The sequence below is a fragment of the Pungitius pungitius genome, chromosome 10, assembly GCF_949316345.1.
Source record: "Pungitius pungitius chromosome 10, fPunPun2.1, whole genome shotgun sequence".
Classification (NCBI taxonomy): Eukaryota; Metazoa; Chordata; class Actinopteri; order Perciformes; family Gasterosteidae; genus Pungitius; species Pungitius pungitius.
Window position 1 is genome coordinate 11729389 of NC_084909.1, and position 24835 is coordinate 11754223.

Genomic DNA, 24835 nt, shown 5'->3' on the forward strand with positions numbered 1-24835 from the left:
ATAAAGTGATACTTTATGTCAATATGTTTACACCTTCGTCTGTTTACAGGGTTTTGGGCGAGAGCGATTGTTCCCTGATTGTCCTCATGTACTACAGTTTGTGTGTACTCATAGTTATCTATACCTTCCAGTAACTGCTCTAGGTATAGACACTCTTGTATGGTTGATGCCAGTGCCATATATTCTGCCTCGCATGTGGATAGAGCGACTGTAGGCTGCTTTCTAGTCTTCCACGAGATCAGAGAGCTGTATTGACTAAGGCTCACACAGTATCCTGTGGTACTGCGTCTATCACTGGTATCAGCTGCCCAGTCTGCGTCACTGTAGGCCTGTATACCTAGTTTCTCACTGTTGTTTCTCCTAAAACTTAACCTTTTTTCTGCTGTTCCTTTGAGATACCTAAGTACATGCTTCACAGTGACCCATTGTTCTTCTGTAGGCTCAGCAAAGAATTGTGACAACCTGCTCACAACGAAGCTTAAATCTGGTCTGGTGCAAACAGTCAGATATATAAGACTTCCCACAGCCTCTCTGTACATCCTGACATCTTCCATCTTTACTGCACCCTCAGTATACTCCAGCTTTTGCTCACAGGGTGTTTCTCTTGGTCTACAGTCTTGCATATTAAAACGCTGTAGTATCTTGTTAGTGTACTTTTCCTGTGACATTTTTACACACCCATCTGACTGACTAAAATCGATACCCAGAAAATGTTTTAGTTTGCCAAGATCTTTCATTTTAAACTTTTCTGCAAGCATCTCTTTCACATTTTTCAGTCTCTCTTCATTGCTCGCTGCAATGATCAGATCATCGACCCATATGATTATGATCACCTTTCCTTCTTTTGACTCTTTGGCTTAAACACAGTGGTCGGCTAGGTTTTGTGTAAAACCATTCTCAGTTAGGCAATCATGCAAAACCTTATTCCAATTTCACCCGGATTGTTTTAGACCATAAAGCGATTTTTCTAGCTTATAGACTATACCCCGCTTTCTCTTGAAAGCCCTCTGGTGGATTTATGTAGATCTCATAGTCTATGGGGGTGTGTAGATACGCTGTTTTCACGTCCATTTGGTGTAAGAGTAAATTCTCCTGTGCTGCTTTCTGTAGCACAACCCTCACACTCGTCAAGTCTGCAGTGGGTGAAAACGTTTCCCCATAGTCTACTCCCAGTTTCTGGCTGTAACCCTTAGCTACAAACCTTGCTTTATGTTTGTCTTTTCCGTCTGCATCAGTCTTTATGGAGTAAACCCATCGACCCCCCACTGTTTTCTTGCCTATTGGTAGTGTTGTCGGGGTAAAAGTTTTGTTCTCATTCAGGGATTGGATTTCCTCATCCATTGCTTTTACCCATCCTTTTGAGTTAGCTGACTCCATTGCTTCCCCATAAGTCTGTGGAATGCCACATATGGCTCTACAGCAATAGTCTACTGTGATATGAACCCCGTCACCATCACTGTCTTCAGTTACAAAGTCATCTAAGTAACTCGGTGTTCTCCTTTCTCTAGCAGGATACCTCCTACTCTCGGGTTCATCACTCGGCACACTCTGTTGTGCTTGGGCAATTGGTTCTTGAGCATTTTCTGTACTCCTACTCTGTGTGGTCTCGTTAGTCAGGGGTCTCACACTGTCAGAGTCGTCGCTTGGATCTGGCTCACGTGTCTGTGTCTTTTTTTCCACGGCTGCCTTGCTCACAAACTTCACTAGCCTGTGTTTTTGAACTTTGTTTGTACCTGGATAATACACCAAATAGGCTGGGCTTTTCTTATCGTAACCTACAAAACGACCCCCGTGTCACATCTGGAATCAAGTTTTCCCTTTTCCTGTTTGTAAGTGTACCATACAGAACCGAACTTTTGCATCTTAGATACATTAGGCTACTTGTCTGTCAACGACTCATAAGGAGTCTGTCCAATACGTCTGCTAAAACACCAGTTGCGTACTATTGCTGCTGTTTGTACTGCGTAGGGCCATAACTGCTTTGGTAGTGCACTTTCAACTAACATACATCTTCCCATCTCAAAGAGAGTACGCCAACCTCTCTCTGCAGTTCCGTTTTGGTGTGGGGAATACGGAGCTGACGTTTCATGTCTGATGTTGTTTTTCCTCAACAGTGTTTGAAAATCACCACATGTAAACTCTGTTCCGTTATCGGATCTGATGCACTTTACTTTTCCGTAAGGTGATACATCTGCTAGGAACTTTTCCGTAGCCTGTACGGTGTCACTTTTCTTCTTTAGAAAATATACAAATACTGCGCTTAAATAATCATCGGTGAATGACTGCACATATTTGTAACCATCTATTGACTCTGTGGCTACTGGACCTGCGAGGTCTGTGTGTACCATCTGTAAGGGAGCCTTTGCTCTGGTATCAGGATCCCTATTTCTGGTTTGGGCAAATTTCCCCTGAATACATACCTCACAATCTTGCTCGGGTCTGCCTGTTTTGCCCTTGATCTGCATACCTTCAACAACATTCTGCAACTTAAAAACATCTTCATAGTTACAGTGGCCCAATATCTTGTGCCATGTCTGTATGTCGTGCGTTACACTTATCATTAGACTCAGCTTCAGTGTGCAAAAAATACAACCTTCCGTATACATGAATGTTAAACCTGGTACCGTCTCTGGTTATCAGGGCGTCTTTATCTTCTTTAAAGACGACCGTAGCCCCACTGGTGGTCGCTGCCTTCACAGAGAAGATGCTCTGGGGGTACGACGGTACAAACAAAGCGTCTTTCAGTACCGCCTTGCGTCGCTGTCCTTTGCTGTCAATGAGGGAAACCTCAGCATTTCACCTGCGCTGAGCGATCCCAATGCACCGGGTGCCGTCTGCCAGCTCGACACTGTGCGTTTCCGGCCTGAACGCGCAGTCAAAGCTCTTGAACATGGTTATGTCCGTGATGATATGAGAGGTAGCCCCTGTGTCCACCATCAGACCCCTCTGCTGGAAGTTGCATGGCGGCTGCCGCTGGGTATCGGTCTCGCCGTCTCTCATCTTGAACACGTAGTCCTCGGCGTCTTCTGAGGCTTTACTCACACCATCCTTTGTGCTCTTACTGTCCTTGTCCTTACGCCTACACGTGGCGTCTTTGTGTGTGTCACTTCTGCAGTGACTACACCAGGTTTTCTGTCGACATTCTTTTGCTCTGTAGCCTTTGGCGCCACACTTGAAACACATCAACTCTGCGTCGTCCTTTATCCAGCCACGTGCTCGTCTTGGCGGGCCGCCGTCCAGTTTTTCCCTGAGTCTTCATCACACCGTCGCTTGACTCAGCTGCTTTTATCTTTTCTGTCTCTTCAAAACTACGTAGTTTAGTCTTGAATTATGCAAACGTAATGTTATCGTCTGCATGTGCCACATGTATTGCAAATGGCTTAAAACTTTAAGGCAATCCCTTTAGGACCATAACGACTAGCAGTCCGTCTCCTAGCGTTTCACCCGCGTTGCGCGGTGCTGTGATGGTGGTTTCGGCTCTGATAATATTGTCCATTACACTTTCTTCATTTGCTTATAGAAGCGATGTCAACTTGGTGCACAAGTTGATTATACGGGGCTTTCCCCTCCCGGCATAATACTCTCTCAATATTGCCAAAGCTTTTCTTCCATTGTTGAGTGTATCTCTCATAAAAAATGATAGACTTTTGTCGTCTAAAAGTAGAATTAGCTCCGCATACGCGTCTGCGTTTTTCTTTTCATCTGTCGCTATTTTGGCTTCTGACACCGGTTCTCTCAGCACCGTGTCCTTTAGTCCTGATAGATGAAAATGTCGCAAAATTTTGGTCTCCGAAAGCTCATAGTCTCATCTCCGTCGAACGTCAGTCGAGGCAATCTCCTTCGTTGTTCCGCCATGTTAGCTTGCTCTTTTTCAAGTCCGTTTAGCACGCGGTCCGTTGCGAATTTCTGAACGGTGGAAAACAACAAACTTATCTTCCGAACGACCCATAACCTGTTGAGTTGAGTTGCGTGCCTTCTTGCAGCTAATGTTGCATTTGGAAGAAAAGAGTGGACAATGAAGATGAGCCATCTTTAGCCGCCTTCGGCATATTTATTACGAGCTGCTGACACATCAGTCTCACGGTCATACAGCCTTCATTACCTTCTATATAAGAAACGGCAAAACATTTGGGACAAACAAAACAGTAACGGCCTAATACAGTACTGCCTTACATTATCATTACAACTGAGGACATAATGAACATATTTTAACAGGGTCTGACGGTCCGTTAACTACACCTCACATCTCCATCCACGGAGCAGATTGTAACAACAAAAGATGCTTAAACAACTAACTTTAGTCATAAAATTACATTACGTTACTTAAATAAAGTAGTATTAATAAACTTCGACATAAAGTTGTTTATTTTCCCCTGTCGTTGTTGCTTGTTGCTGAGGTGAAATGCATTCTGGGGGTATTTGCCTCTCACAAGAACAGACGAGCCTGCTCCGATGCATGCCCGGTAAAATGGGCGGGTCGAGTCACATCTGTCAGGTCTCGGTTGCGAGGGCAAGAAGGGAGGACTCAGACGCGGAGTATGCAACACAAAGAAGGACTTTAATAGTGAAAAAAAATTCCAAATCAAAATCACTCCAACCAAAAAGACAGGAAGGAGGCAAAAACAAAAGCCAAGAAACACAAACAAGGACCTGGACTTGAAACACTGACATACGTGACATGAACCATCGACATGTAATGACACCACACAAGACAAGAGACTCACAGCGCTTAAATACACAAGGGAGGTGCAGGTGATTGGACACAGGTGGAAACAATCAGGCACGGCAGACAATCACAGGAGAAGACAGGACAAAGCAGGAAGTGAAGTCACCCAGGGACACAAGAGACATGAAAACTACAAAATAAGACAAGAAGCAGACCCAAACCGTGACAACATCTGGGTATTATAACCGTTCTCGGCCAGATGCGGACTTTAGAATTGGAACATTACTCGGGCTGCGACTGATTAGGTTTCAAAAGTCCACGAGAACAAAAGAACACACAAGAACGCATATTGAGAAAGGGCCCTAATGTCCAATAACTGAGCCTAAAGCTGGCCCTGCCCGGGCGTTTAGCAAAACCAAAAATTCACTACTGCCACCAACTGGTTTGGTGTTTAATAGGATGTTTTACACTTCTACAAATAAAGGGCTCATCATTTTTTTATAGGAATTACTTTCTCTCTCGTTGGTGTGAAGGAGGGAAACCGGAGCTCCTTCCTTCCTGCTGCTGTCACACTTAAAGATCAACACTTCTTTGGAAACAAATCACTTGTGTATTAGTGAAACTGTTTAATATTTTCTGCTAAACATCAAAAAACATCATAACTCTTAAACATAAAATGCAGCCAGAGATGGAAATCTTCGTATTTTATTTTATTTCTGTAGATAAACCTTCATTTTGAATTAAATTAAAATAGCTGCATGTTCTTTTAGCTGAAAGTAATGTTTCAATCCTAAGGCAGAGGAAATTCATCAAGACAGTCAACAAAAACCACTGCAGCATTTATAGGAACCCCTTTGTGGCCGAGCATATCCCAAGATACACAGCAGGCATTTAGATTTATTCATTTTATTTGTTATTGGCGGGTGAGCCGGCAGCTGGAGAAGAGAAAATATCCCCTAGATAGATGAGAGTTAAGGGTTCCAAAAAACTTAACAAAAAAAAAGACGAAGGGACGATTAACGCTTCTCAATTAACCTTTAACCAAACACTAAGACTTTCCCGTTTCCAGAACAGAAAAACATCAACTAGCAAAACCTCATGTTGACCAAAGAAACACGCAGGTAGGGGACGGTTGGCACACTGCTGCATCAACACCAAATTATCTTGAATTGTAATGAAAGTAAGTTGTTACCTGAACAGATTCCAATGGACTGCAAACAAGTTGTCAAGTTCTTTGGAGGCCCCAACGTAAAAAGCACATTTCGTCTTTCCCCATAATTCCGCCCGACTAGGACGTTTGGGACACTTTCTGAGCCACAGAAATATCATGTTTATTGAAATATTTCTTGTAAAAATTTGTCCTTTTGTAAATTAATATCAAATCCCCCATGATGCAATGGAAACATACTGTTTACTAGGAAGAATATTAACATTATCATAAAATTCAGTAAATATAGAAATTACTGAAATGTCCAACGATGTAAATGTTATTCTACGATCACACAACGTGCACAAAAGGTGACGAGGAAGTCATTGTCCACAAAGATGAAGAGAAACTTGTGTTCATAAACTTAATGAATAAAAGAAGTGAGTAAAACACATACAATATGTAACTCTTGTCACAACAACTACTACTACTACACTTTCCACACACAGCAGTAAACTAAAACATTTACTCACCTGTAGAGACAAACAGCTGTGATAAAGAAAATATGAAAAGATCCAGTTGCAGCTGTGCTATATAACCACAAAGAACCGAATCCTGCACAAAATCAGATGTAAATTAATTGTGAAGTGAAATTTGAAAAAGTCTGATTTAATGTAAATGAAAACCCAAAAGTAAATCTAACTTTGGTCCACTTGATTTGTGATACTATTTCCTTGAACGTGTTGCAGGTGAAGATGACGGACTCTCCTCTATACACCGACATATTCTTCTGCTCAACTGCACTAACAAATCATAGCACTTAAATTGTACTTATAATGTCACTTTTTTTTAAACTGCTTATTTGATGAAAATTGTACTTTCTTGTTACTTGTTCTTCTGAGTTTGTATCTCTATGTGGAAATGCACTTATTGTACGTCGCTTTGGATAAAAGCGTCAGTTGAATGACATGTAATGTAATGTAAATAAAAGATAAAAAAACAGTACCTTGGTAAAATGGGACATTTACGAGCAAATCATTTTGTTTATTATTATGTAAGATGTTCCTCTCTGGGGATGATAAATACTACTATTGCATTATGTTTTTCATGTTAAAAGTTTGAAAGTAGGACGTTCTTAATCAGGGCGGCATGTGTTCTGGAGCGGATTTGCACTTTACGGAGTTTTGGAAAGTTCAGTGAAGAGCGCACAATGTTATGCCACTCATTTTAGTGCCACCTATGGGGATGTGTTGGGGGGTGGGTTTAAGTGAGAGGACGCGGGAATTGTTTTGGAGAGTGATGGTGTGGTTTTGTTCGGCGTAGGCTACGGCCGACAGTAGCCTGTTTTGCGACAATAAAATCAGAAGGAAAGCTGATTGTCCAGAGATTCATTAGCGAGAGTCTCTACAATACTACAACTAGACTAAAATGTAATGAAACTAAGAAGGATAAAAATGACTAAATGTGACGAAAACGTACATGCATTTTTCGCTCAAAGATTAAGACTAAAACAAAAAAAGCTGCCAAAATTAACACTGTTTTCCACCTCATCAAATCTCAAAGGCAGCATGGTTTTGCCCGCTTAGGCTTGTGAGATATTCTGCTCAGCACTGGTGTGAATCCATCTATGTGTTTCAACTGGTTTGTGTTTTCTAACTTGGAATCTGCTTCTTAATGTGATTTTATTTACCTTATAGCTCACCAGGTGATTGGAGGAAACGTGAAAGTGGTGCAAGGAGGGACGGCCATCTTGCCGTGCAAACTCATCAACGCTAAGGACTCCCTCACACAGATCGCATGGAGGAAGGAAGATTTTGACTGACCCTACTATTGGAATGAAATTCACTAACAGAGTGGATAAACAATTTTAATTTTTTGGGGACGTTAGTGACTATAATGGATCACTACGATTTACTAACATCACTTTGAGAGATGAAGGCACCTACAAGTGCGTCTTCACTTTGTTCCCCAACGGAAATGTCCAGACGGAGATACTTCTAAACTTGCTTGGTATGTTTCATTGTATTAAGTGTGTGTGTGTATAAACAGTGTTGACCTTCATGCTCACATGGTGACTTCTCTTAACTCCTCTTACTCTGCTAGTGCCTCCGGTCACAAGCCTTGAGGATAATCGTCCTATTTTGGGTAATGAAGAAGTTCCCCTTGTTACGTGCAAAGCAGCTGGTTCCAAGCCTGCTGCAGAGGTTCAGTGGCTCAAAGGTACTTTGGGAGAAAAAGTGAGGGAAACAACTAATGTCACCTGTCATGACAACGGTACGACAACCACAGTCAGCTCGCTGTCTGGAGTGCCGAGCAGAGAAATGCACGGTCACTTGGTCGAGTGTATCGTCACTAATGCAGCCCTGTCACAAGAGGAGAGGCTGCCTTTCAACATCCAGATCTACTGTGAGTAAACAAATGCTTTATCTCTTACACACAATGTGGACCATTCTTGTTCATTTCATCATTTAAGAATTTCTCAGTTATTATATTGATTTAATTAATTGTTTAAGAGCAGTGGATTGGGCCTCTGCTGAGAATGAAGGGGTTTACAGCTTTTCCCTGGAGTTATTTTAGACCGTAAGATTAATAGAAAATACAAGCTCCGTCATGTTGACCGTCTGTTATTTTTCTCTTCTCCCTGTGGTCCTCCCAATGGTTAAACACCACAACCACACGATTCTCTTCACCACTCCCTGAACTACTCCTTTCCCGCTTCATGTGCATATAGTTTCCCTATATGTGGCCAAAACTAAAACGCTTAACAATCTAATCTAACTAAGAGGAAAGGAATGACTTTTTTGAACGTGTTACTAAATCTACTTGGTGGGGGGATGTTTTTTCTTTTTTTTTCTTGTCCACACCCACATTTTTTTCACTACCACAACAGGAAGAAATCCCTCTGATCCACCCAACAGGTAAAAAAAATCTTTGATCACTGTAACCTTAAATAATATAATAATTGTAATTGTAATTATTCAAGGATATTTGAGTCTGTGTTACCAAATCTCTCTTCACATAACCAAAGTCTAAAACTGACAAAAGGATCTTTTTGCTCCACCTTCCCTCAGGAATTCTTCTCTTCAGTTACTGGTAGAACTCCCCGAACTTGTCTGAATACAAGGACACCATTGACGGTCCTCGGGGAGGACGAGTCGATGAGAAACCTTGTTTCCGTAAAAGGATCCTGTGTTTTCAGTTTTATCTTATCACGTCTGTGTGATGCATCACCCTGACCTCAGTTTAACCATTTGTGGTGGAAAATAATCTTTCCTGGGAGAAATAACACTGATGCAGAACCTCTCAAATATTTTTACACAGTTCATTAAACAGATAAAAGGAAATAATTCAGCTGAATGGGTGGAGCTCTTTCCCCACGGATGGGTCAGACATCTAACAACAATAAAAGTTTGTATATATTCACAGTATTTTGTTAAATGTGGAGCTCTAACCAGCTGTAAATTGTCCTTAAACCTCTCTTGTACATCTCTTTTCATTTATATAATTTGTAGTTATTATAACAATAACACACCTCATTTGCTCTCTCAGTCTCACCCATTGAAGTGAACATCAGCAAGAAATCAGAGGATGCATTTCAATATGTGACTGAAGCCAACCCACATGCAGATATTACCTGGAGCAGGTAGAGTAGCTTGAACGAACCGGTTTTCAACGGTCAATCTTAACCAAACAACACTTATCTTTCATGTTAAAATGTTTCATGTTTGTCTTTCTCACACGCTTTATACAAAGGTTAATCCACAGTTCATTTTCATCATTGGTCAGCTCTCCACACTCAGACCTTCTCTCTCAATGCTACAGCTGGAAAAAATAATCATAAATTTCCACTTTCGGCACAAATCAACATTGTTCAGAGTGTAGCCCTATGGCCAATTGGGTAGTACCTTGGAATGATTGTATTTTATTTGTGTGTTTGTTATTGTAGTTAATGTTGAGCATGTTTAAACATTGTATTAATTGAAGGGATAGTACTCCAATCAGACTTGAGGGCGGGAGGTGAGATGGAGCGGGGCCAAATGAGGGAGAGAAGAAGAAAAGGAAGAGGGACGAAAATAGAAAAAGGGAAGAAGAAGGGGAAACGAAGAAGGATGACGGACAATAACAAAACAGCGTGGAGTGAGATAGTAGAGGAATTACCGAGAGGAACGGCGAGTGACTCAAGTATCAGAGACAGCGACATCTGCACGCGTTACGCTAGTTTTGTTTTGTGTTGTTTATGACGGAACTCGGATAGAGATCCGCGCCGTTTATAGGACCGCCGCGGCAATAGCTAGTTGAGCCAGGCTTTAGCTTGGCAGATCCGGACCTGCACGAGAGAGAGCGAGAGAGTATCCAACCTGGCCACTCTTTCAACCATCGGTTCACGGATCCGGAGGGACGACAGCCCCAATTCCGACTCGCCAACACCGTGAGGAGGACGAGTGAGTGTTTCCTTTTCGGGGGGGCACTTTGGCGCGAAGTAGCCATCTTTTTTTTGGTAGGAGGCTTCCCCGCTCTCTCCCCTGTCAACAGGCCTGCACCGTGCATTGGACAATTGATTGGGTACCCACATTTGGTTTATTTATATTAGTTAGTTACCTGCCGGCTTAGATAGAAAATGGTTTGACAGAGGTCTAAAAGTTTGAAGCTACATATGAATTAAGTGACTGGACGCAGTCTAACAACATATATGTTTGAGTGTTATTTTATGTGAATTTGTGAATCCCATTTCAAGTAAAGGGTTAAATGTATTCTCTTGTGTACGTTGTATGTCTTCCTAAATAATTGGTGTGGTAAGGTAATAGGGATAACAGTGTAGGAACCTAGTATTAATTATATAAATTAAACAATTAAGAATTCGGGCAGCGCACTCCTTTAACAAAGCCAGGACAGCTAGGGGGCGCTACAAGAGTCTTTAATGATTTATTTTATTAAGTCTTTATTTAGCTGTCTGCTGAGCCTTGTTTGTCTCTTTCAGATCCGACCATTCTCGGCTTCAGTCTACGGGCAGAGTAGAGGGTGCAATGCTAAAGTTTGGGAGCCTCTATCAGTGTGAAGCATCTAACCTACATGGAAAAAAGCACAGTTACATCTATGTGCATGTGACTTCTGGTGAGGTCAAGTTTAATTTGAGTTTCAGTGTGGTGTTCTTTTTTGTTCATGTTTGTGTGTGTCACGGGGGAGACGTGGTCGAGGGCAAGGAAGGAGGACTCAAACGCAGAGTTGATGAAAAATAAAAGGGCTTTAATAGTCAAAACTCAAAATCAAAATCGCTCCCACCAAAAAGGGGAGGAAGGAGGAGAAAACAAAACCAACAAACAAACAAACAAAACAGGGACCTGGACTTGAAAACACAAACCTGACTTACGTGACACATGAACGGTCGACATGTAATGACGCCACACAAGACAAGAGACTCACAGGGCTTAAATACTCAAGGGAGGTGCAGGTGATTGGACACAGGTGGAAACGATCAGGCACGACAGACAATCACAAGGGAAGACAGGACAAGGCAGGAAGTGAAGTTACCCAGGAACACCAGAGACATGAAAACAGAGCAGACCCAAACCGTGACAGAACCCCCCCCTCAAGGACCGAATTCCAGACGGTCCTAAAGGGGGGCAGAACCATGAAAATCAGACATGGGGCGGGAGGGTGGGGACCCGACAGCTATGGTCCGGCGGCCTGCCGGGGCGGCGGCCGGGCGTGGGGTGCTCTGGGGGTCTGCCGGGTCGGCGGCCGGGCCTCAGGGTCTCGGGGGGTCTGCCGGGTCGGCGACCGGGCCTCAGGGTCTCGGGGGGTCTGCCGGGTCGGCGACCGGGCCTCAGGGTCTCGGGGGGCGCCGAGCTGTGCGGCTCCGGCGTCGTCGTGGCGTGGGGCGCCGAGCTGTGCGGCTCCGGCGTCGTCGTGGCGTGGGGCGCCGAGCTGTGCGGCTCCGGCGTCGTCGTGGCGTGGGGCGCCGAGCTGTGCGGCTCCGGCGTCGTCGTGGCGTGGGGCGCCGAGCTGTGCGGCTCCGGCGTAGTCGTGGCGTGGGGCGCCGACCCAACCCCTGACCCCACCCCCCCTTCAAGGACCGACTTCCAGGCGGTCCCAAGAGGGTGGGAGGGAGGGGTCATGGTCGGGGGCCGTGGGGACGGGGCTGGAGGGGTCATGGTCGGGGGCCGTGGGGACGGGCCTGGAGGGGTCATGGTCGGGGGCCGTGGGGACGGGCCTGGAGGGGTCATGGTCGGGGGCCGTGGGGACGGGCCTGGAGGGGTCATGGTCGGTGGCCGTGGGGACGGGCCTGGAGGGGTCATGGTCGGGGGCCGCGGGGACGGGGGCGGAGACTGGAGTCTTGGGGCCGGAACGGGCGGAGACTGGAGTCTTGGGGCCGGAACGGGCGGAGACTGGAGTCTTGGGGCCGGAACGGGCGGAGACTGGAGTCTTGGGGCCGGAACGGGCGGAGACTGGAGTCTTGGGGCCGGAACGGGCGGAGACTGGAGTCTTGGGGCCGGAACGGGCGGAGACTGGAGTCTTGGGGCCGGAACGGGCGGAGACTGGAGTCTGGGGGCCGGAACGGGCGGAGACTGGAGTCTGGGGGCCGGAACGGGCGGAGACTGGAGTCTGGGGGCCGGAACGGGCGGAGACTGGAGTCTGGGGGCCGGAACGGGCGGAGACTGGAGTCTGGGGGCCGGAACGGGCGGAGACTGGAGTCTGGGGGCCGGAACGGGCGGAGACTGGAGTCTGGGGGCCGGAACGGGCGGAGACTGGAGTCTGGGGGCCGGAACGGGCGGAGACTGGAGTCTGGGGGCCGGAACGGGCGGAGACTGGAGTCTGGGGGCCGGAACGGGCGGAGACTGGAGTCTGGGGGCCGGAACGGGCGGAGACTGGAGTCTGGGGGCCGGAACGGGCGTGGGTCTTGGAGCTGGGGGCGTGGGTCTTGGAGCTGGGGGCGTGGGTCTTGGAGCTGGGGGCGTGGGTCTTGGAGCTGGGGGCGTGGGTCTTGGAGCTGGGGGCGTGGGTCTTGGAGCTGGGGGCGTGGGTCTTGGGGCCGGTTCGGGCGGAGACGGGCGTGGTTGGCGCCGTCGCTGCCGCCGAATGCGGAGGTCCAGGGCGTGGGGGTCATACCTGGCCTGGAGGCGGGCGGCCAGCTCCAGCACCTGTTTCCAACGTGCGCTGAGGACTGGGGGCTGGACGCTGGCCTCCATCGGCGAGGCCCAACCTGGGTCTGGAGAGCGGCGAGGGCGGTGACCGGGGCGCTGCCTGGAGCCTGCTTTCGAGCCAGGGTTGGCGTTGCGCCGGGCAGCCAGCTGCGTGCCGTGTGGGTCCCCAAACGCCAGACGAGTTCCCAAAAACGGGTTTCTTGGGTCAAACCCTGCTGAGTCCTTAGGTGGTGGCGTCATTCTGTCACGGGGGAGACGTGGTCGAGGGCAAGGAAGGAGGACTCAAACGCAGAGTTGATGAAAAATAAAAGGGCTTTAATAGTCAAAACTCAAAATCAAAATCGCTCCCACCAAAAAGGGGAGGAAGGAGGAGAAAACAAAACCAACAAACAAACAAACCAACAAACAAACAAACAAACAAAACAGGGACCTGGACTTGAAAACACAAACCTGACTTACGTGACACATGAACGGTCGACATGTAATGACGCCACACAAGACAAGAGACTCACAGGGCTTAAATACTCAAGGGAGGTGCAGGTGATTGGACACAGGTGGAAACGATCAGGCACGACAGACAATCACAAGGGAAGACAGGACAAGGCAGGAAGTGAAGTTACCCAGGAACACCAGAGACATGAAAACAGAGCAGACCCAAACCGTGACAGTGTGTTTCTATTTTCAAGTCTGATTCTGTTTTCATTCTTTGTCGAATAAAGAAAAGAGAAATTGCAGTTAAATAATTGATGGAGGTAAACATATGTGCTCCTCTAAAGAAGCGCTGTTATCAGGGCCTGGAGTTGAATCACAGAATAGATTTGAAAACCAGGACACACTAGAGAATTTGATATGTATGACATGTGGCTGTGGGATGCCTTTGTATCCAGAAGCAGGACTCAGTAAGCAGGTATTCCTTTTATGTTTTCACCACGTTTTAAAAACCTTCTAGTCGGGCTGAGAGACCACTGATAATAGAGTAGGATGAACAGAATTTAAGAATGTATATATACAAATATTTTAAATTTGTTAGTGCATTTGTGCTGTTTTATGACCTTGAAATTATAACCTTCTTTCTTATCAAATGTACAAAAAAATCCTCTAATAAAAAATGGTTTTATACATGTATTTACTGTATTTTTTCAGTTTCAAGATAAAGAAGTTTTTTTAGCAGCTTTGTTAAGCTTGTAATTCTGTTTTGGTGTCACACATTGTTTGCTTTAGGGTCCTCGTTGATTAACGTGGAAGCAACAAGCGTGAAGACAGTTGTGTTCTGCGGGGCATCGAACTCTGACCATAGAGTATAGTGTAGAGCTAAAAATACTGTTTATATAATAGTTAGACAAACAACACACACTACATGTGTTTGTAAATGTCTTGTCTTTGTGTGTTAATGCGCGTGATGGTGGTTCTTTAAATGATGCCTTAATAACCTGAGTCTGTAACCTGGTTAACAAGAACAGGTTAACTATTCAGGAAAACATAACTACATCCTGAAGAAGGCTGCTTGAGTTTTGTTTGTGACTGGTTATTTTATTTATAATGTTATGTGATAGATTTGTCATTGACTCGTTGTAGCTTTGTGTGAGGAGCTAAGACTACCTACCTGAGATAAAACATGGTGTCTAATGTTTTGTTTCAACTTTTGATGATGTACATCTGTCTTTAAGTTTAAGGAGCTTGTTAACTGGTGCAAGTGTGTCACAGTATAAATATTTGTCCTATAATGTTTATACTGATAACATATGAGTCAACCACCAGGCTGCTTCATCACATATCTTATTTGGTTCTTCGTTTTAGTTCCTCTTATAATAACAATGGCAACTTTTTTTTTTGCTTGTGTGTGTGTGTGATTAAATGTGTGATCATGAATAGTGTCAGAATTGTAGTTTGTGTGTTATTAGGTATTAGTTTTTATGTTAATTGATAACTAATATGAATTAAACACACTTAATATAAGTCATTTAATTACTGTACACATGACATCCAGCCATAATGTGATGTTCAGCCTGGCGGAGCCTTCCCCGATGGGTTATTTTTCCATTTTATTACCACAGTCGTTTCCCCTTTTTTTGTCCCATTGAAATGTTTTCATGGTTTCCTTTTAAATGATTCTTTTTATTGTATGAAATGTTTAGCTTTTCATTATTTATATATTTTTACCAGATTTAAAGCTATGCAGAAACCAAGTATGGATATAGTAAGTCTATACATAGTCTATACAGTGTGTGCACACTCAAATAATACGTAAGAAAAAAGAAAATTATTTAATAACACCCCAGTTTTGATTATTGTTTTAAGGCTTTTGAACACAGCCATGCAGGCATGCAGTGATCTAAACCCATTCATTACACACTTATACAAGATTGAAGCAGGTTTTTAAACATTTCCATTTTTTATCACAAGAGCCTACTCCCATTTTCCTACAGATATTTACAGACTAACTGTGGTCTCTACAATCAACAACTTTTTCTTTATTTCTACATGCTATAATCAATCCATTGTCTTTCTCTACTATCTATCTATGGTTATGTTGTGTACAAAATGAATCAAGGATTCGCGGCTTCTCCGATCCACAGGCCACAGCAAGTCCTTTGACTACAGCGTACTTAACTGTCTACCGGTTCCACCAGTGAATCCCGAACAAGGGGACAAACACGTACATTTATAGACAATCAAAAAAGGTGAGCTAGCTACCCTATTGGTTACAAAGTTCTTCAGTGGTGATTGGGTTAAAGGTGGTGCGGTAGGCAGGGTCCATGCCTCTGGGGACATGAAGTCATCAGGTGTGTTGATGGCACGCGGTTTTCCATAGGTAAAACGGTGTGATGACTCATTACGCTTAATGTTGAGTTCAAAGAAGCTCGGGTTTTTGAAGGCCTCTCAGTCTATCAGTTGTGGTGTATTATGCAAGTATTACATGAATGCATTTCAGTAGATCACATTACATTGAATACAATCATAACTGTACATTGATATTATTCTATTGATTACAGTTTTAAAATTAGTGGTTTTAAAACATTCCCATTACTTTATTGAATACATATCCCCAGAATTATGGTTGTGTTTTGTTGTACACTTGCATTTTATCCATAGTTAATTCATGAACCTGGTTGTCAATTCATTTTTTAAATATCCTACAGTTACCATCACACCACCTGGCAACAGCAGGACATTGTAAACTGCAGCAAGATGTACATCACTCCACTATCGACACAAGGCCTGTAGCTGTGTGTCTTCATGGGTGTGTTCATGTTGAAGCTTGGCCCGTCCATAATAACACTTTAGACTGTCTGGATATTTTGGTATTGGCTGTTTTTACTGTGTGACTTTAAAAAATCATCTGCTACTTGTGAGAGCAAAACCACATGATGTGTGTATGTCACGGGGTGGACAATTGCATGTTTATTGGTTTATTTTATTGATATTACTGCATGGTTTTTTGTTTGCTTGCATGATTTGTGTGTGGCAATTTGTGTTTGCAGTTTTAATTGGCATGGTGTCCTTAATTGACCATCTGCCCCAGTGACACATCAACAATCAGCCGCTAATTGGCAAAGGGACCAATGGGGAACTGCCAAGGGCGGGACTGTTCCCTTTTTAAGACAGGTGGACGGAGACTGGAGAGCACAGAAAGAGAAATGGACAGAAAGAGGACATGTGGCAGGCTGGAGCTGGAGCTGGAGCTGGAGCTGGAGCTGGAGCTGGAGCTGGAGCTGGAGCTGGAGCTGGAGCTGGAGCTGGAGCTGGAGCTGGAGCTGGAGCTGGAGCTGGAGCTGGAGCTGGAGCTGGAGCAGTGGGAGCAGCAGCAGCAGCAGAGGGCGGCTGTTAACCCAGTGTTGCAGTTGGTGGGAGATCTACATGCGGGACTCTGCTGTGGTGGCCTTGGACAGACGATTTTAGGTTTTAGGATACATTTTAAGCATTTATATTAAAATAAATAACTTTTTATTATTTCCGCCCTTGTCTCCTTTTGGGTCATTATGTCACTGCTCTCCCCCAAATATAAAGAACCTGGACTTTTGTTTTAGTTGAGTTCCTAGGGCTCTTAGTCTTTACCTAGGTGGTGTTGTTGGCAACATAACTTATTTTTTTCACCTCGGCCGCTGACATGTAGCTTGACTACAGTGTAGAGGGCCACACTAGCATTCTCCTTTGAGAGTAGTGTGCTGCACCTCCCCCATAGAGCGGTATGTCCGGTTGCCTCAGTGACTTAGTAAAGAAGTCTCAGGAAAGCCACACAGCAAAATTTCAGAGTTACTAAGCTGGTGTTTATATTGTCCCAATCTTGTCATTGTTAACAATTTAACTTGGAATAAGTAAATACACTACATGTCATTTAGTGGACGCTTTTATCCAATGCAACTTAAATAGCATTTTTAACACATGGTTTTTACAATTTAGCCTGGGAGCAATTAGGGGTTAGTTGTCTTGGTCTGAGACACTTTGACATGGGACTTGGAGCAGCCAGGTTTGAACCGCCAACCTTGTGGTATTTCACACACCCTCTCTGATCTTTGTGCCACAGTACGTAGAGATTAACACCAAGAAGTGTGACACTGTACAGATACATTTAAACCTATCAAAGAGTTGATTAAACTCTACTAAGTGTTGCAAATGAATCTGATCTTGACACTGGATAATGACTCCAGCTCTTTTGTATGATTGACTCAGTAACAGCTGAATGAACTTTTTGCAATGTGATTTCTGCTGGATATCCTCTTGACAAGAAGAAACCAAGTGCTTAGACGAAGTCAATCCCAGTGATTCCTTTGTGGGTTATAACATTACATTAAACCACTACGTCACCTTAAGGACTGTTTTTACGTGTGTATTCATGCTTCTCTTAGTGTTTCCTAATGTTCATAATGGTTTTATCTGTTGTGTGATGTGTTGAATGTTTCCATGGTTGTGGTGCACCGTGAGCCACAAGGGAAAGTTACTTGTTTATTAAGGCAAAAATGTGAGTTTAACAGGCTTCAGTGGGGGGTCTCTGCCCTCTAGTGTCTCATGAGAGAATTACACAAGGTCCTTAAAACAAAGTGCATCACATTCAGCGACCTTAGCTCAGGTTTATTATAAATGATTTCAGTAGCATCTGAGTGTGTGTTGCTGATACGATTTATATTCAGTATGCTAACATACTAAAGAGTAAACAGTGAAAGTGGGGGAGACACCCACTGGTATCCCGCTTCCTTCGTGGCACCCTGAGGCTGAGGCCGGCAGCCAGCACTAGAGTACCGTCCTGGGACCTGGCCGTCGTACTAGAAGGTCTCATCGAGCCCATCGCAAAGGTCGCAGTGAAGAATGTGGCTTCTTCCCTCAAAAGAATTGGAGATATGCAAGCCCTCTCGGTGGCCCCCTCGTGCTTGGAATTTGCACCCGGCATGGTGAAGGCGTACACCTTCCCTCGGCTATATTCCTAAGGCCCGTCCTCTACGGTCGGGCCTATTGTGCTTCAGGCGTTCTGTCCTCCTCCGTTCCTGACGTCAGACCAGGCGAAGCTTAAACTCCTCTGCCCAGTTAGGGCCTTAGACTCCTACGTCCGCAGGACTGACCTGTGTAGACTTTCCGAAAAGTTGTTTGTGTGTTTCAGACCACCCAATACTGGGGCCCCGGTGTCTAAACAGAGGATGAGCTAGTGGGTGGTTGAGGCCATCTCACTTACTTACGAATCGGCCGGTCAGCCCGCACCTTTGGGTGTCCGGGCCCATTCTACCAGGGGTATGGCAGCTTCTAAAGCCCTTTTGTCGGGTAAAGTATTGCTGCACGACATTTGTATGGCGGCAGGCTGGTCCTCTACCCACACGTTTGTGAGGTTTTATCGTCTAGACCTTAACTCCACGCTCATACGCTTTTCTTTGCTCATATGGTGGAGTGGGTATTGGCGATCCCACAGCGTTTCCACGCAGCTCGAGTTCCCTGAATGGAACGAGACGCTGCGTGTCGATGCTATACTCCTGGCTTGCCCGTGGCAATAGATTCGGCCGTTCAGAGATGAATGGTCCTGCTCCTGGGTCCCTTTATAGCTTCTGGGTCCTGGCGTCGCCCGCCTTTGACGTACCAGCTCGTCATTGGTTAGATTTCACACGTGCTACATAACGCGGTCACGCAGAGGCGTTCCCACAGCGTTTCCACGCAGCGTCTTGTTCCCTTCAGGCAACTAAGGTTACATTTGTAACCAGAGGCGTTACAATCCTATATAAATATGAAAATATAAAATATGTATTTTTCTTACGTGTTCTACAATTTGATAGACCTATTTTAAATAATGTTTAGAACCCTTAACTCTCATCTATCTAGGGGATATTTTCTCTTCTCCAGCTGCCGGCTCACCCACCAATAACAAATAAAATGAATAAATCTAAATGCCTGCTGTGTATCTTGGGATATGCTCGGCCACAAAGGGGTTCCTATAAATGCTGCAGTGGTTTTTGTTGACTGTCTTGATGAATTTCCTCTGCCTTAGGAGTGAAACATTACTTTCAGCTAAAAGAACATGCAGCTATTTTAATTTAATTCAAAATGAAGGTTTATCTACAGAAATAAAATAAAATACGAAGATTTCCATCCCTGGTTGCATTTTATGTTTAAGAGTTATGATGTTTTTTGATGTTTAGCAGAAAATATTAAACAGTTTCCCTAATACACAAGTGCTTTGTTTCCAAAGAAGTGTTGATCTTTAAGAGTGACAGCAGCAGGAAGGAAGGAGCTCCGGTTTCCCTCCTTCACACCAACGAGAGAGAAAGTAATTCCTATAAAGAAATGATGAGCCCTTTATTTGTAGAAGTGTAAAACATCTTATTAAACACCAAACAGTTGGTGGCAGTAGTGAATTTTTGGTTTTGCTAAACGCCCGGGCAGGGCCAGCTTTAGGCTTGCAAAGCGATTCCATCAGTCATTGTACATTAGGGCTCTTTCTCAATATGCGTTCTTGTGTGTTCTTTTGTTCTCGTGGACTTTTGAAACCTAATCAGTCGCAGCCCGAGTAATGTTCCAATTCTAAAGTCCGCATCTGGCCGAGAACGGTTATAATACCCAGATGTTGTCACGGTTTGGGTCTGCTTCTTGTCTTATTTTGTAGTTTTCATGTCTCTTGTGTCCCTGGGTGACTTCACTTCCTGCCTTGTCCTGTCCTCCCCTGTGATTGTCTGCCGTGCCTGATCGTCACCACCTGTGTCCAATCACCTGCACCTCCCTTGTGTATTTAAGCGCTGTGAGTCTCTTGTCTTGTGTGGTGTCATTACATGTCGATGGTTCATGTCACGTATGTCAGTGTTTAAAGTCCAGGTCCTTGTTTGTGTTTCTTGGTTTTTGTTTTTGCCTCCTTCCTGTCTTTTTGGTTGGAGTTATTTTGATTTAGAGTTTTTTTCACTATTAAAGTCCTTTTTTTTGTCGCATACTCCGCGTCTGAGTCCTCCCTTCATGCCCTCGCAACCAAGACCTGACAGATGTGACTCGACCCGCCCATTTTACCGGGCATGCATCGGAGCAGGCTCGTCTGTTCTTGTGAGAGGCAAATATCCTAGAATGTATTTCACCTCAGCAACAAGCAACAACGACAGGGGAAAATAAACAACTTTGTGTCGAAGTTTATAAATACTAATTTATTTAAGTAACGTAATGTAATTTTATGACTGAAGTTAGTTGTTTAAGCATCTTTTGTTGTTACAATCTGCTCCGTGGATGGAGATGTGAGGTGTAGTTAACGGACCGTCAGACCCTGTTAAAATATGTTCATTATGTCCTCAGTTGTAATAATAATGTAATGCAGTACCGTTCTGTATTAGGCTTAAGGCACAAGGGGGCGCTAAAGTGGACGTGTTGGCGTTACTGTTTTGTTTGTCCCAAATGTTTTGCCGTTTCTTATATAGAAGGTAATGAAGGCTGTCTGACCGTGAGACTGATGTGTCAGCAGCTCGTAATAAATATGCCGAAGGCGGCTAAAGATGGCTCATCTTCATCGTCCACTCTTTTCTTCCAAATGCAACGTTAGCTGCAAGAAGTCACGCAACTCAACTCAACAGGTTATGGGCCCAGGAGTCGTTCGGAAGATAAGTTTGTTGTTTTCCACCGTTTAGAAATTCGCAACGGACCGCGTGCTAAACGGACTTGAAAAAGAGCAAGCTAACATGGCGGAACAACAAAGGAGATTGCCTCGACTGACGTTCGACGGAGATGAGACTATGAGCTTTGGGAGACCAAAATGTTGCGACATCATCTATCAGGACTAAAGGACACGGTGCTGAGAGAACCGGTGTCAGAAGCCGAAATAGCGACAGATGAAAAGAAAAACGCAGACGCGTATGCGGAGCTAATTCTACTTTTAGACGACAAAAGTCTATCATTAGTTATGAGAGATGCACTCAACAATGGAAGAAAAGCTTTGGCAATATTGAGAGAGTTTTATGCCGGGAGGGGAAAGCCCCGTATAATCAACTTGTGCACCACGTTGACATCGCTTCTGAAAGCAAATGAGGAAAGTGTAATGGACAATATTATCAGAGCCGAAACCGCCATCACAGCACCGCGCAACGCGGGTGAAACGCTAGGAGACGGACTGCTAGTCGCTATGGTCCTAAAGGGATTGCCTGAAAGTTTTAAGCCATTTGCAATACATGTGGCACATGCAGACGATAATATTACGTTTGCAGAATTCAAGACTAAACTACGTAGTTTTGAAGAGACAGAAAAGATAAAAGCAGCTGAGTCAAGCGACAGTGTGATGAAGACTCAGGGAAAAACTGGACGGCGGCCCGCCAAGACGAGCACGTGGCTGGATAAAGGACGACGCAGAGTTGATGTGTTTCAAGTGTGGCGCCAAAGGCTACAGAGCAAAAGAATGTCGACAGAAAACCTGGTGTAGTCACTGCAGAAGTGACACACACAAAGACGCCACGTGTAGGCGTAAGGACAAGGACAGTAAGAGCACAAAGGATGGTGTGAGTAAAGCCTCAGAAGACGCCGAGGACTACGTGTTCAAGATGAGAGACGGCGAGACCGATACCCAGCGGCAGCCGCCATGCAACTTCCAGCAGAGGGGTCTGATGGTGGACACAGGGGCTACCTCTCATATCATCACGGACATAACCATGTTCAAGAGCTTTGACTGCGCGTTCAGGCCGGAAACGCACAGTGTCGAGCTGGCAGACGGCACCCGGTGCATTGGGATCGCTCAGCGCAGGTGAAATGCTGAGGTTTCCCTCATTGACAGCAAAGGACAGCGACGCAAGGCGGTACTGAAAGACGCTTTGTTTGTACCGTCGTACCCCCAGAGCATCTTCTCTGTGAAGGCAGCAACCACCAGTGGGGCTACGGTCGTCTTTAAAGAAGATAAAGACGCCCTGATAACCAGAGACGGTACCAGGTTTAACATTCATGTATACGGAAGGTTGTATTTTTTGCACACTGAAGCTGAGTCTAATGATAAGTGTAACGCACGACATACAGACATGGCACAAGATATTGGGCCACTGTAACTATGAAGATGTTTTTAAGTTGCAGAATGTTGTTGAAGGTATGCAGATCAAGGGCAAAACAGGCAGACCCGAGCAAGATTGTGAGGTATGTATTCAGGGGAAATTTGCCCAAACCAGAAATAGGGATCCTGATACCAGAGCAAAAGCTCCCTTACAGATGGTACACACAGACCTCGCAGGTCCAGTAGCCACAGAGTCAATAGATGGTTACAAATATGTGCAGTCATTCACCGATGATTACTCAAGCGCAGTATTTGTATATTTTCTAAAGAAGAAAAGTGACACCGTACAGGCTACAGAAAAGTTCCTAGCAGATGTATCACCTTACGGAAAAGTAAAGTGCAGATCAGATCCGATAACAAAACTGAGTTTACATCTGGTGATTTTCAAATACTGTTGAGGAAAAACAACATCAGACATGAAACGTCAGCTCCGTATTCCCCACACCAAAACGGAACTGCAGAGAGAGGTTGGCGTACTCTCTTTGGGATGGGAAGATGTATGTTAGTTGAAAGTGCACTACCAAAGCAGTTATGGCCCAACGCAGTACAAACAGCAGCAATAGTACACAACCGGTGTTTTAGCAGACGTACTGCACAGACTCCTTATGAGTCGTTGACAGACAAGAAGCCTAATGTGTCTAAGATGCAAAAGTTCGGTTCTGTATGCTACACTTACAAACAGGAAAAGGGAAAACTTGATTCCAGATGTGACACGGGACGTTTTGTAGGTTACAATAAGAAAAGCCCAGCCTATTTGGTGTATTATCCAGGTACAAACAAAGTTCAAAAACACAGACTAGTGAAGTTTGTGAGCAAGGCAGCCGTGGAAAAACAGACACAGACAGGTGAGCCAGATCCAAGCAACGACTAACGAGACCACACAGAGTAGGAGTACAGAAAATGCTCAAGAACCAATTGCCCAAGCACAACAGAGTGTGCCGAGTGATGAACCCGAGAGTAGGAGGTATCCTGCTAGAGAAAGAAGAACACCGAGTTACTTAGATGACTTTGTAACTGAAGACAGTGATGGTGACGGGGTTCATATCACAGTAGACTATTGCTGTAGAGCCATATGTGGCATTCCACAGACTTATGGGGAAGCAATGGAGTCAGCTAACTCAAAAGGATGGGTAAAAGCAATGGATGAGGAAATCCAATCCCTGAACGAGAACAAAACTTTTACCCCGACAACACTACCAATAGGCAAGAAAACAGTGGGGGGTAGATGAGTTTACTCCATAAAGACTGATGCAGATGGAAAAAAAACATAAAGCAAGGTTTGTAGCTCAGGGTTACAGCCAGAAACTGGGAGTAGACTATGGGGAAACGTTTTCACCCACTGCAGACTTGACGAGTGTGAGGGTTGTGCTACAGAAAGCAGCACAGGAGAATTTACTTTTACACCAAATGGACGTGAAAACAGCGTATCTACACGCCCCCATAAACTATAAGATCTGTCACGGTTTGGGTCTGCTCTATGTCTTACTTTGTAGTTTTCATGTCTCTTGTGTTCCTGGGTAACTTCACTTCCTGCCTTGTCCTGTGATTGCCTGATTGATTCCACCTGTGTCCAATCACCTGCACCTCCCTTGTGTATTTAAGCCCTGTGTGCCAGTTGTCCTTTGTCGCGTCATTGTCTTTGTCAGTCCTCGTTGGTGCACGTTCCGTTGGTTGTGAAATAAAGAGCACTTCGTTTGAAGATCCTGCGTCTGAGTCCTGCCTGCTTCCGCCCGCACCTCCACCTACGTGACAAGATCTACATAAATCCACCAGAGGGCTTTCAAGAGAAAGAGGGTATATTCTATAAGCTAGAAAAATCGCTTTATGGTCTAAAACAATCCGGGTGAAATTGGAATAAGGTTTTGCATGATTGCCTAACTGAGAATGGTTTTACACAAAACCCAGCCGACCACTGTGTTTAAGCCAAAGAGTCAAAAGAAGGAAAGGTGATGTTAGGAATTTAAGTAGAAGTGCACCCCTAGCGGTGAGAAGTATGTTACATGTATCAATGCTTAGTTTAGAATTGTAGTTTGTGTGATGTCAGATAGTAGATATTACAATTGGATGTTAAATGAAGTGAATGTAATATAGACAATAACAATTTGAAGTCATCTAAATCATATAAATACTGTACACATTAACATCCTGTCATGATGTAATGTTGAAACCTGGGGACAGAAGCTAATTTCTGTCCTGATGGATTTCTCCTACCTTTCCCCAGAGAGGGTTTTTATGTAGGAGTTTTTTCTCCTGTCAGGTATTAATTTAGCAATGTAAGACAGCCAAATGAGGCAATGTGTTGCACCAGATAAACTGTGATAAACCATTAAGTACTGTGATCTTATATGTTGTGATGCATTGGAATGAATTGGACAGGGAGAGAGAGACAGAGAGGGGGATCC

The 24835-nt window shown here is 44.6% G+C and overlaps 1 pseudogene; it reads left to right on the forward strand.

The window, feature by feature from the left end:
• Positions 1–2604: 2604 nt before the first annotated feature.
• On the forward strand, positions 2605–17482 carry LOC119229011 (nectin-1-like; annotated as a pseudogene).
• Positions 17483–24835: the final 7353 nt, after the last annotated feature.